The sequence below is a fragment of the Schistocerca americana genome, chromosome 8 (assembly GCF_021461395.2).
Source record: "Schistocerca americana isolate TAMUIC-IGC-003095 chromosome 8, iqSchAmer2.1, whole genome shotgun sequence".
Classification (NCBI taxonomy): domain Eukaryota; kingdom Metazoa; phylum Arthropoda; class Insecta; order Orthoptera; family Acrididae; genus Schistocerca; species Schistocerca americana.
The window spans coordinates 288004964-288018266 of record NC_060126.1 but is presented as its reverse complement, the minus strand read 5'-3'; positions in this window follow the sequence as shown (position 1 = coordinate 288018266).

Below are 13303 nucleotides of genomic sequence, written 5' to 3'. Positions count from 1 at the left end.
GATGTATTCGATTGGGGTTCAGATACGTCGAGATTGGGGCCAACACATCAATCGGAACTCACCACTGTGTTTCTCGAACCACTCTGTCATATTCCCGTCCTCGTGACATGGCGCATTATCCTGTTAAAAAATGCCACTACCGTCGGGAAACATGACGTCATGAAGGGTTCTACGTGACCTGCAAACAGTGTGCGATACTCCTTGGCGGCTATGGTGCCTTGCATGAGTTCCAGTGGAACTATGGATGCCCACGTGAATGTTCCCCAGAGAATAATGGACCGTTGCCAGCTTATCTCCGTTCCGCAGTGCAGGTGTCACGGGGCTGTTACTCCAGTGCCGATGGTCACTTACCCATTTGAGTCGTAGTTGCCGATGTCGAGGTGTTAACATTGGCACATGCACGGGACGTTGGCTGCAGAGGCTCATCATTAGGAGTGTTGGGTGCACTGTGTACTCAGACACAGTTTTACTCTCAGCAGAACAAAAACCCAGTCCAAGCAAATTTTTACTTTTTATTAATTCGATGACTAGTTTCGGGCCGACATCCATTTTTAAATCTTCCTAACATAGTTGAAAATAGCACTTCCGATGTCAAAAATTTGCAGTAAACATTTACAGTACATACAGTATGCACTGTAAATGTTCATTGCACATTTTTGACATCTTCGGAAACGCCATTTTCGGCCATGTTATGATGATCTGAAAATGGGTCTAAGCCTGAAACAAGTCATCGAATGAATAAAAAGTAAAAATTTGCAACTTGGGCTAGATTTTTTGTTCTACTGTTTAACAGAAGTTGCTGACCCAAGCTACTCCAGCATGCTGGAAGTTCGTACACAATTGTATTCTGCCTAGCATTGAAATCTGATAGTAGTTCCACCACACTTCGCCCTCCTGCCATGTTTTACCAGTATTCCCAGTCTACGACGACCGACATCTGTAACGAGGTGCGGCCGCCCAACGCAACAACGTTTGGACGTGATTTCACCTCGACTTTGCCACATGTTAAAGACTCTCACCATAGCACTCCTCGAACACTCAACAAGTCGTGCAGTTTCAGAAATGCTCGTGCCGAGCCTCCAGGCAATCACAAGCTGCTCCTCGGTGAAACTTAGAGAGATCGTGCAGCTTCCCCATTCTATAAACGGACAACACGCTCAGTGACAGTACACGTACCATGCGTGTGTCTGAGTGACAGTCATTCCTCGCCAGTGACGCTGCTATAGCCTGGACGGGTTTTCATCCATAATAGGTCGGACGTCATAATGTTCTGGATGATCAGTCTATGTAATCGTTAATCACATATTACAGTTTAAGCACTAAGTACCACGCCTAGGTACCGAGATTTGTTTCCTGCCAACTGCATGTAGTTTACACCCAATTGTGCGAGCTGCACATGACTGTCTCTCACAGACGTCCCGAGTTTTATAATCGCGTTCGTTTTCAGAGTGCTGAATCTGTGGTTTGTAAGGGACATTCGGGTTCCGCAGATGGTGGCACATTTCTCACGAGAAGTGAAAAACTAATTTCGTGACAGGCACATAGGGGTGTGTGTTTTAACACTTTTGTTGAGTTACAACTCTTCACAAGCGTCTTCTGTTGTACAGACTATTTTCGGCCTTCCGTTTCTCACTATATTATATGTATAATACTGTACAAAGTTTCACTCTTGAACGTCGGAAGTATTGATGAGCCATACTGATCCACGAGCAGACAACAGGTGCACACAAGTCACGGAGATGGGCAAGAGGCAAAGACCCCTCATTGGTCTCATAGACGCACTCCATAAATCTGATGCAGGGTGACCTAGGCGGTCACACTGGATCTTTTCTGTCCGTGGCACGTTGCTCAAAACTGTGGTACCATTTGAAGCAATACGTCACTCATCAGAACTTCTTGTCAGACTATTAGACAGAAAAAGCTTCTTTCGTTACTCATCCTCTTCCTCTTTATGTTCCTTATGTCTAGTCATTGTCCATACTTATTTTCCTAGACGACTACTCTCCATCTATGAAAGACTTCTCTCAGATGTCCGTATATAAATTTCCATTGCTGTCTTTTCTAGAGCTGTATCTTCCTTGAGAATTCCTCAAACTCATCAGAGTATTGAAATATTTCCTGGTGGTATTTATAACAGCTTATTACGAATGTTATATATGAACTATCAGTTTGTACTTGCAGCGATACAGAACGTCAATATTACTAAGTCTTTTACTCGTATCTTGTCTGGTTCAATTTTTGTCGAACCTTCGGAGTGTAAAGCTGATTCAAAATAAGAGACTCCTTTGTGATTAGTTTATTTTTCAAGATGCAGTACCATGCAAGAACATATAAAATTTTGCCACCACTCACAAGTACCTGTGTAATAAGACGAAAGACGTGCTTTGGCACTGAAAACAGCCTGTATCAACTGGGTATCGATACACATTTACCATGAATGGTGTAAACCTGAATTTAATTAATCTCCATGTCAAGGAACTATTCCTACTAAATTCACCTATTCAGTCTTTTTTTTTCATCATCTCCACAATGATAAAGTAGTACTGAAATGCAGAAAATGTAAAGGTTGGAGAATGGGTTGATTGATCGTCATAAATGGCCATTGGTGAAAGAGGGTTTTAGCAGCATTTTTATACAGTTGTATGCAGGAAACAATGTCTGTACTAGTGGATGGGCACATTGGCGTAAAATACATTCATAGGTTCTGTTGTGTGACCAAAGAACTCACCGAAAGTAGGATAAATCCTAATCAAATAATTACAGTAGTTCCAGCATGTATCACTGCTTAAAAAGACAGCGAATATAGAAAATACTGACTTGTGGGGAGAGATGATGCCTGTCATCTGATCATTAGTCCAATTTACAGTCTCTTTGCACTACTAACGCTCTAATTTGTATTCACCTGATTTCTAATAGATTTTTGGAATAACAACAAATAATGCTTCATTTTTACATTAGTATACAGACTAGAGAACGTAGATTATTTATTTATTTTATTTTACTCAATTAACACAATCTCCATCTACTACATAATCAAGGTAGTCGGTACAATAATGTGTTCTTTTCACTTGATTTTGTTTCTTGTTTTGTATTTGACAGCTGTAGCATACTACGTTTCTGCACGCAAGCCGACGTTACTAGCATGGTATAAAATTTCCACTCTGCTCAGTCTGGCAGCAACACTTCCACGAACGACTTTTTGCTACAGACTCGATAGTCATGCCCGGTGGTATCACCTCAATTGCTGTCGGTCAGCCTTGCGCCTGTCCTGTTGGCAACTAACATTACACGCGAGGGAAGCGGTCGCATACCTCAAAGGGGCCAGCCTTCCTGCAGACGACGCACCTCGGCAACGATCTTCCCGACCACCAGATGACATTCCAGGCGCCGACGGAGGTCTCCTCTGCGGCTATGGGACTGAAAATAGTGCCTACGACATCCTGCCATCCGAGCTTTATTAAGGCCGGCGCTCGAGCTGCGACACCGATTGAGCTTCATGGGCTAGCTGCAGAATGCAGTCGCCTGACATCACTTAAGAACTCATTTTGGATCTGCCTCAAAGAGGACGCCCTGTTTCATGTTAACAATCAGCTAATGGACTTGTAAGATTTCTTAATTTCCACCCTGGACTTGACTGTGTTTCGTCATAATGACCTTTGCAACTCAACTGTCCTTCTGTTAATTTAAGTCGTACTGTGTCTAGATCTACATCTACACCTACATCATACTTCGCAAGCCACCTAATGGTATGTGGCAGAGGGCACTTTTTGTTCCACAAAATGAGCTGCCAAACCCTGTTCCATTAGCGAATAGTGTGTGGGAGGAATGATTGCCGGTAAGCCTCAGTATTGGCTCTAATTTCTCGAATTTTCTCCTCCTGGTCTTTACGCGAGACGTGTGTAGGGGGAAGTAATATGTTGTCCGACGCTTCCCGGAAAGTGCTCTCGCGAAATTTCAATAGTAAATCTCTCCGTGATGCACAATGCTTCTCTTGTAACTATGAAAATGGAGTTTATTGAACATCTCCGTAACGTTCGCGTGCCGACTAAACGATAGCGTGACGAAACGTACAGCTCTTCATTGGATTTTCTCTATCTCTTCTATCAGTCCTATCTGTCAGGCATCCTATATAGATGAACAATGCTCAAAAATCGGCTGATAAGCCACTTCCTTCGTGTATGAGTTACATTTCCATAAGATTCTTCATATGTATCTGAGTCTGGCATCTACTTTTCCCGTTATTTGTTTTACGTGGTCGCTCCACTTAAGGGTGCTCTGTAAAGTTACCTCTAGATATTTCACCGCAGATACTGTTTACAGCGGGTTGTCATCAATATTGTAGCTACACACTAGCGGATTTCTTTTCCTATGGCCCGCATCTCGTGGTCGTGCGGTAGCGTTCTCGCTTCCCACGCCCGGGTTCCCGGGTTCGATTCCCGGCGGGGTCAGGGGTTTTCTCTGCCTCGTGATGGCTGGGTGTTGTGTGCTGTCCTTAGGTTAGTTAGGATTAAGTAGTTCTAAGTTCTAGGGGACTTATGACCACAGCAGTTGAGTCCCATAGTACTCAGAGCCATTTGAACCATCTTTTCCTATGTACACGCGATATGTTACATTTATTTACGTTGAGGGTCAACTGCCAGATCCTGTACCATTCACCAATTCTCTGGAGATCATTAAGCAAATCGTTACTATCTTCTGGCGATGCTACTTTGTTACAGACAACCACATCGTTTGCGAACAGCCTTAGACAGCATCCGACGCTTTCTACTAGATCATTTACGTATATTACAAACAGTAACGGTTCTGTCACACTTCCTTGGGGTACACCGGAAAGTACCTTTACATCTTTCGATTCTGTTCCGTTAAGAGCATCGTGATGAATTTCTGTTTACAAGGAAGTCTTGAATCCAGTCATCACAAATCATTCCCGGTACTCGATAAGCTCGTATTTTTTTACTAAACGGCAGTGCAGTACGGTGTTAAATGCCTTCCTGAAGTCAAGAAGCACGCCATCAACCTGAGCCCCATTGTCTATGACGCTGTGGACCTCATGAAGCTGAGTTTCGCAGGATCTCTGCTTGCAAAATACAGGTTGATTTTTATAGAGGAGATTTTTATTTTCCAAAAAGTTCATAATTCTTGAGCACAAAACATTTTCTATAATCCTGTAACAGATTTACGTCAACGATATAGGACTATAATTGTATGCATCTGCACTACAGTCCATCTTAAAAACGGGAAAAATCTGCGCTTTCTTGCAATCGCTAGGAACCCTTCGTTGATCAAGCGATCTACGACAAATTACTGCTAGGTGGAAAGCAAGTTCTTTCACGTAATCTTTGTAGAATCTTACAGTTATCTGGTCCTGACCTTATCTCAATATCTGTCATTTCGAGGTTCGTACCACGATTGAAAGGAGAGACCATGTTAGGATCTTCCGCGGTGAAACAATTTCGGGAGATCGAATTCAGTATTTCAAAGTTCTGTCTGTTATCTTCCGTTTCGGTGCCAGTATGGTCACTGATTTTACAAACGACCAAAATATCTTGGGGTTTTTACTAGGATCGGTTGACAAAGTTTTGCTTTCAAAGTCATTGGACGCTTCTCTCATTGCTCTCCTTACGCTCATTCTCGCTTCGTTCAGCTTTTGTTTGTCAGCTAGGTTTTTACTTCTCATGAATCTGAGATGAAGTTCTCTTTGTTTTCGTAGCTGTTTTCTAACATGGCAGTTAAATCGTGGTGGGTCTTTCCGATCCTTTAATAACTTACTCGGAACACACAGGGTGACAATTACATCAAAAGAAACTAAATTACTTATAATCTATGGCGTGCACACACTTTATTCAACAGGTAAACGTTACTACAGATATTTGTATTTAGGTTATGACAAGCTCGATATGGCTGCCATCATTGGCGATGATGTGGCGCAGGCGACTAGCGAAATTCTGCTTGACACGCTGAATTGTCGGTACGTAGATTCTGTCGATAACCAGCTGAGTGGTTGTTTTCAACTCACCAATGGTTTTGGGGTTATTGCTTCACACCTTGTCTTTAGTATAGCACCACAAAAAGGCGCCGCGTGTGTTCAGATCTGGAGAATATGGAGGCCAATCAAGGTCCATACCAGTGGCCTCTTGGTACCCCAGAGCCAGAATGCGGTCCCCATAGTATTCCTCCAGGACATTAACCACTCGCCTAATCGATGTGGTCTAGCTCCGTCTTGCATGAATCACATATTGTCGAAATTAGGGTCACTTTGGATGGGGATGAAATCATCTTCCAAAACCTTCACGTAGCTTTCGGTAGTCACAGTGCCACCAGGGAATATCGAATCAGTTATTCCGTGACTGAACATTGCACGCCACACAGTCACCCGTTGAGGGTGAAGAGACTTCTCGATTCTCAGTCCCCCAAATGCGCCAATTTTGCGTATTGACGAACCCATCCAAATGAAAGTGGGCTTCGTCGTTAAACAAAACCATGGATGCACAACTAATTCTCATCATGCACAGCGGCCAACCGTGCAGTTTGAACGCCCTAACTCAAACCGTTCAGAAGTTATTACGATTTTATTTCATATAGTTCAATAATTCTCACAATTTATTTGTCTATGGCATATTTCACGGTTCCTTTGACTTATTTTCATTTGTTTTCCACGTCTTCGTCTTCACCACCGAATATTTCATGCTACTGCTCAGACACTCTGAAATTTGTATCCTGTCACTCTTGATAATCAAAAATATCTTCCCACCTTTCTTAACATTTTTTGTCCGACCCGTTGTAGATGCTAGCACATTTCACTGATATCTTCCTCTACGTTAACTGATTCGATAAATTCAGGTTCGGTTGTTGCCAGGAGGTCTAAGACGTTACCCCCACGAGTTGGTCCTCTACGTACACTACTTGCCATCAAACTTTCTGCACCAAGAAGAAACGCAGATGATCAACGGGTATTCATTGGACAAATATATTATACTAGAACTAACATGTGATTACATTTTCACGCAGTTTGGGTGCATAGATACTGAGAAATCAGTACCCAGAACAACCACCTCTGGCCGTAACAACGGCTTTGATAGCCCTGGGCATTGAGCCAAACAGAGCTTGGATGGCGTGTACAAGTACAGCTGCCCATGCAGCTTCAACACGATGCCACAGTTCATCAAGAGTAGTGACTGGCGTATTGTGACGAGCCAGTTACGCGGCCACCATTGACCAGACGCTTTCAATTGGTGAGAGATCTGGAGAATGTGCTGGCCAGGGCAGCAGTCGAACGTTTTCTGTATCCAGAAAGGCCCGTACAGGACCTGCAATAAGTAGTCGTGCATTGTTGTTGTTGATGTGGTCTTTAGTCCAGAGATGCAGCTCTCCTGTGCAAGGTTCTTCATCTCCCAGTACCTACTGCAACCTTCATCCTTCTGAATCTGTTTAGTGTATTCAACTCTTGGTCTCCCTCTCCGATTTTTACCCTCCACGCTACCCACCAATACTAAATTGGTGATCCCTTGATGCCTCAGAATATGCCCTACCAACCGATCCCTTCTTTTAGTCAAGTTGTGGCACAAATTTCTCTTCTCTCCAATTCTATTCAGTACCTCCTCATTAGCTATGTGATCTACCCATCTAATCTTCAACGGGCCGTGTATTATCCTGCTGCAATGAAGGGTTTCGCAGGGATCGAATGAAGGGTAGAGCCACGGATCGTAACACATCTGAAATGTAACATCCACTGCTCAAAGTGCCGTCAACGCGAATAAGAGGTGACCGACACGTGTAACCAATGGCACCCCGTACCATCATTCTGGGTGATACGCCTGTATGGCGGTGACGAATGCACTCTTCCAATGTGCGTTCACCGCGATTTCGCCAAACATGGATGCCACCATCATGATGCTGTAAACAGGACCTGGATTCATCCGAAAAAATGACGTTTTGTCATTCGTGAACCCAGGTTAGTCGTTGAGTACACCATCGCAGGCGCTCCTGGCTGTGATGCAGCGTCAAGGGTAACCGCAGCCATGGTCTCCGAGCTGATAGTCCATGCTGCTGCAAACGTCGTCGAACTGTTCGTGCAGATGGTTGTTGTCTTGCAGACGTCCCCATCTGTTGACTCAGGGATCGAGACGTGACTGCACGATCCGTTACAGCCATGCCTGTCATCTCGACTGCTAGTGATACGAGGCCGTTCCATATTATCCTCCTGAACCCACCGATTCCATATTCTGCTAACAGTCATTGGATCTCGACCAACGCGAGCAGCAATGTCGCGATACGATAAATCGCAATCGCGATAGGCTACAATCCGACCTTTATCAAAGTCTTAAACGTGATGGTACACATTTCTCCTCCTTACACGAGGCATCACAACAACGTTTCACCAGGCAATGGGAATGAGCAATCGGTTGGAAACTTTCCTCATGTCAGCACGTTTTAGGTGTCGCCACCGGCGCCAACCTTGTGTGAATGCTCTGAAAAGCTAATCATTTGCATATGACAGCATCTTCTTCCTGTCGGTTAAATTTCGCGTCTGCAGCACGTCATCTTCATGGTGTAGCAATTTTAATGGCCAGCAGTGTAATTTTCGGACAAGACATCCAGAGCAATGTTACACGAATTCCTGTTTCTAGCACCAGTTTTGATAGCATGACGGTCCCAATCTACACCTGGAAAGTTGAGGTCACCCCCTATTACAACAGCCTGATCAGGAAAGTTATTTACTATATTCTGCAAGTTCTGTATGACGCGCTCTACCACTAGAGCTCCTGCCCAGATCGATCTATAAAAGCCTCCGAAGAGTATTTTTGACCCATCTTTGATAACTTCTCCCAGATTAATTCACGATCGTAATCCGTGATAACCTCTCTAGATTTTGTCGAATACTTTACTGCAAAAAACACTGCCACCAATGGTGACTAACCTACCCTCACGGTAAACATTCCAATCTAAACTTATGATTTCATCGTCATTAATTTCTGGTTTCAAACAACTTCCTGTTTCATCAGCATGCTACACTAATTCCGAAACTTTTCCTTGGATGCTCCTGCAGTTTAACCTTTTCTGTCCCTGATCTGCGGCGACGAACGGCATCAGACAACAGCTGCTCTGCTACCGCCGCTGGTGCGCCTGCTCGTCCTAAAGGCTTTCAGCTTTCAGACAATATTGGCGTTTATTTGTTCTTCCAAGAAGTGACTTTTCCCTCAGGCCTTTGGCCTCCCTAACCACATCAATATTATTTCGCTACTGAGAAGGAACTTACTTTTCAATACTATTCATTCCTTATTCATTAAGTAATTGTCTTTGTCAAGTGATTAACTCTTATGTCATATTAAAACACACGTCTCTCTTGTTAAATAATAAGTTTCGTTTTACCAAATCAATGTGAACATTTGTTGCCCGACAGACAAGACGGACACAAAATCAAACACATAAGAAATTGTATCTTGCAACTGGAATTGTAAGAACAGTCACTGATGACCTTGCAAAGAGATGATCCGAAAGAACAGCTATTGTGAAAGTTTGACATGACAGCGTTCCAGGAAACCATTCTTGATGATGAAGGTCATCTATGTCAACTACGTGCAGGGGAAAGCTGACAGTCAACAGCGCATACTCAGAGTGAGATTTACTGTCAAGAACAAGCTTACAATTATCTGAGAGATCTGTCGGAGGTTCCAGCTCTACATAATGAACGCATCATGGCATTTAGACTTCGATTAAATGGAAACCAGCATGGTACAGTGATCAGCGCATATGGACCCATTATAAATTCTGATGATGAAATCAGAGAAACATTCTGTGCGGGTCTGAATGACATCCTGATATTTCTTGGAACTTTAAGTGCCAGAGGGGTAAGGACCAGAAAGTATGGGGTAGTAAGTGGCATTGCCAATGAAGGAGTTGGCAATGAAACCTCAAGTGGTATTAGACTCCTTTCAAAACGTGATTAACAAGGATTAACAATTACGAACTCCATCTTTCGTCGAATGGATGGCTTCAAAACACACCAAATCGATGCAGTAGCATCTCATTGACTATGTAATTGTTCGCAAGAAAGATGTATACGAAGTTTTCACCACTAAAGGAATGACAAGAGCGTTGTTGGGAAGATGACCGACTTAGACAAGTCTTTCATCTGCCGCTATGTGCTGAGAGGAGGAAGCAAAAAAAGATCTACAGACACACGTTTGATACCCAAAAACTTGGAAAGTCATAATATGCCTCACAATACAGCAGCTTCATCAAACACAGTCGAAAGAATGTCCTCCTGATGTAATACAACATTGTGAGAGGTTGAAGACCTCTATTCTCAGTCTCGGAGAAAACATTAGGGTATATGACCAGAAAACATCAGGACTCGTTTGACGAAAATGATGAAGTTGAATCGTGGATCTCAGAGAAGAAGAAAGGTTTGTAAGACAAATGTACAAGAAATTTCCCGCGCGCTGAAGAATGCGTAGAGGACAACAAAAATTATAATAGCGCAATTTCTCGCAGATTAAAACACTCAAAATTTTTCCCAGGCCACAAAAGAAATTTATGGTACAATCACTTTTGTTAGCAGTCCATTTTGGTCCAGTGGTAAGAGTACACTTCTAAAATACCAATCCCACATCATGAAACTGTGGAAGAACATTTTGAAGACGTACTGAATCCGAAACCAGTTTACTGACAAACAACTGCACTACACAAAAAAAATGGTTCAAATGGCTCTGAGCACTATGGGACTTAACATCTGTGGTCATCAGTCCCCTAGAAATTAGAACTACTTAAATCTAACAAACCTAAGGACATCACACACATCCATGCCCGAGGCAGGATTCGAACCTGCGACCGTAGCAGTCGCGCGGTTCCGGACTGAGCGCCTAGAACCGCGAGATCACCGCGGCCGGCTGCACTACACAGATACGACAGCAACTGTCATTGGTTTTAACGTTGTTCGAGGGTCATTCCACATCAGTGCCTGTATTACGCAAGAATATGTAATTGTATGGTTAAACGATGATGATATCCTCTTGGGTAAAATATTCCGTAGGTAAAATAGTCCCCCATTCGGATCTCCGCGTGCGGGCTACCCAGGAGAACGCCATTATCAGGAGAAACAAAACTGGTGTTCTACGGATGGAACGTGGAATATCAATTTCTACAAGAAACATAAGGTCTGCTATTGGAAGAAATAGCTTTAGGGACAAGGAACATAATGTGGTATCAACACGATGAGTGTCCGGCAAATTTTTCGCTGATGGCTAGAAATGAGTTACAGAGACAATTCACAAATCGTTGGATTGGACACGGAGGAGATGTGTCGTGGCCAGCTCGTTCGCCGGACTTGACGTCTCTGGATTTTTTTTTGTGGGGATTCGTAAAAGACATTGTTTACAAAGACGTTCCAACTACAGCTGAAGATATGCGAGAGAGAATTGTCAGAGCATGTGCTTCGATTTGTGCCTACGTGATTAGGAATACCACTCACTCCATGATAGGAAGATTGCAGCACTGCATTGATACCAATGGTCATCACTTCGAACACCTACTGTAATGGACTTTCATGCCACTTTTGTGAGCTTCGTTTACCTTCAAAGACCTTACTGTTACACATCATTGGATTCGTCTCGATAGCCGCTATCAGAAAATAAGTACAAAACTGTAGCATCCCATTAAAAAAAATTGATCTTCGTATCTCTGAAGTGACCACACCTAGCAACAAAAAGCAATGTCATATTATGGCTCCCATTCTCCCATGCAACTTTTGTCCCACAAACTTTTCAGTTCCTGTCATATATTCGGAGTGGCAATAGTTAGTGACTCACCCTGTATAACAACTCCAATTGCAGAGAAAGCAGATGCTGACAGGTGTAAAAATTACCGTACTATCAGTTTAACACGTCACGGCTGCAAAGTACGAACACGAATCCTTTGTAGAAGAATGAAAAAACTGATAGAAGCCGACCTCGGGGAAGATGAGTTTGGATTTCGGAGAAATGTAGGACCACACGAGGCAACACTGACCCTACGATTTCTCATAAAAAATAAGTTAAGGAAAGGCAAACCTATGTTTATAGCTTTTGTAAGAGAAAGCTTTTGACAGTGTTGACTGGAATATTCTCTTTCAAATTCTAACGGTGGCTGGGGTAACATACAGGGAGAGAAAGGCTATTTGTACAGAAACCGGATGGTAGTTATAAGAGTCGTGGAGCACGAAAGGGAATCAGTGGTTGAGAAGGGAGTCAGAATGGGTCGAAGCCTGATGTTATTCAATCTGTATATTGATCTGGCATTAGAGAAAACAAAAGAAAAATTTGGAGTAGGAATTAAAGCCGAGGGAGAAGAAATAAAAGTTTGAGGTTTGCTGAAGCCATTGTAATTCTGTCAAAGAGAGCAAAGAACTTGGAAGAGCAGCTTGGCGCAACGGAGAGTGTCTTGAAAGGAGGATATAAGATGAAAATCAACAAAAGCAAAACAAGGATAATGGAATGTAGTCTAATTAAATCAAGCGATGCTGAGGGAATTAGCTTAAAAAATGAGAAACTTAAAGTAGTAGATGAGTTTTGCTATTTGGGAAGCAAAGTAACTGACGATGGTCGAAGTATGGAGGATATAAAATGCAGACTGGCAGTGGCAAGAAAAGTGTTTCTGAAGAACAGAGATTTGTTAACATCGAGTATAGATTTAAGTGTCAGGAAGACCCTTCCGAAAGTATTTGTATAGAATATGGCCACGTATGGTAGCGAAACATGGACGATACGCAGTCTAGACAAGATTAGAATAGAAACATTTGAAATGTGGTGATACAGAAAAATGCTGAAGATTTGATGGGTAGATCACGTAACTAATGAGGAGGTACTGAACAGAATTGGGGAGAAGAGAAATTTGTCGGACAACCTGACTAAAAGCAGGAATTGCTTGGTAGGACACATTCTGAGGCATCAAGGGATCATCAATTTAGCACTGGAGGGAAGCGTGGGTGGGGGGAGGGGGAGTGGGGGTAGAAATAGTAGAGAGAGACCAGGAGGTGAATACAGTAAGATTCAGAGGGATTGTAGGATGCAGTAGTTATTCAGAGATGAAGAGGCTTGTACAGAATAGAGTAGCATGGAGAGCTGCCTCAAACAAGTCTTGGGACTGAAGAACACAACAACAACAAGTTATTGCCTCCACTTTGTTTACCTTTTATGTTGACGCTGTCATGCAGCTAGTCAAAGATGACCTCCATACAGGTAATTTAGAGGACGGATGAGAAACCGTTTAATTTGAGTTTCAGTACGCTGATACAGTTGTCGCTCAGCCAGAAAATGGATAAATGTTA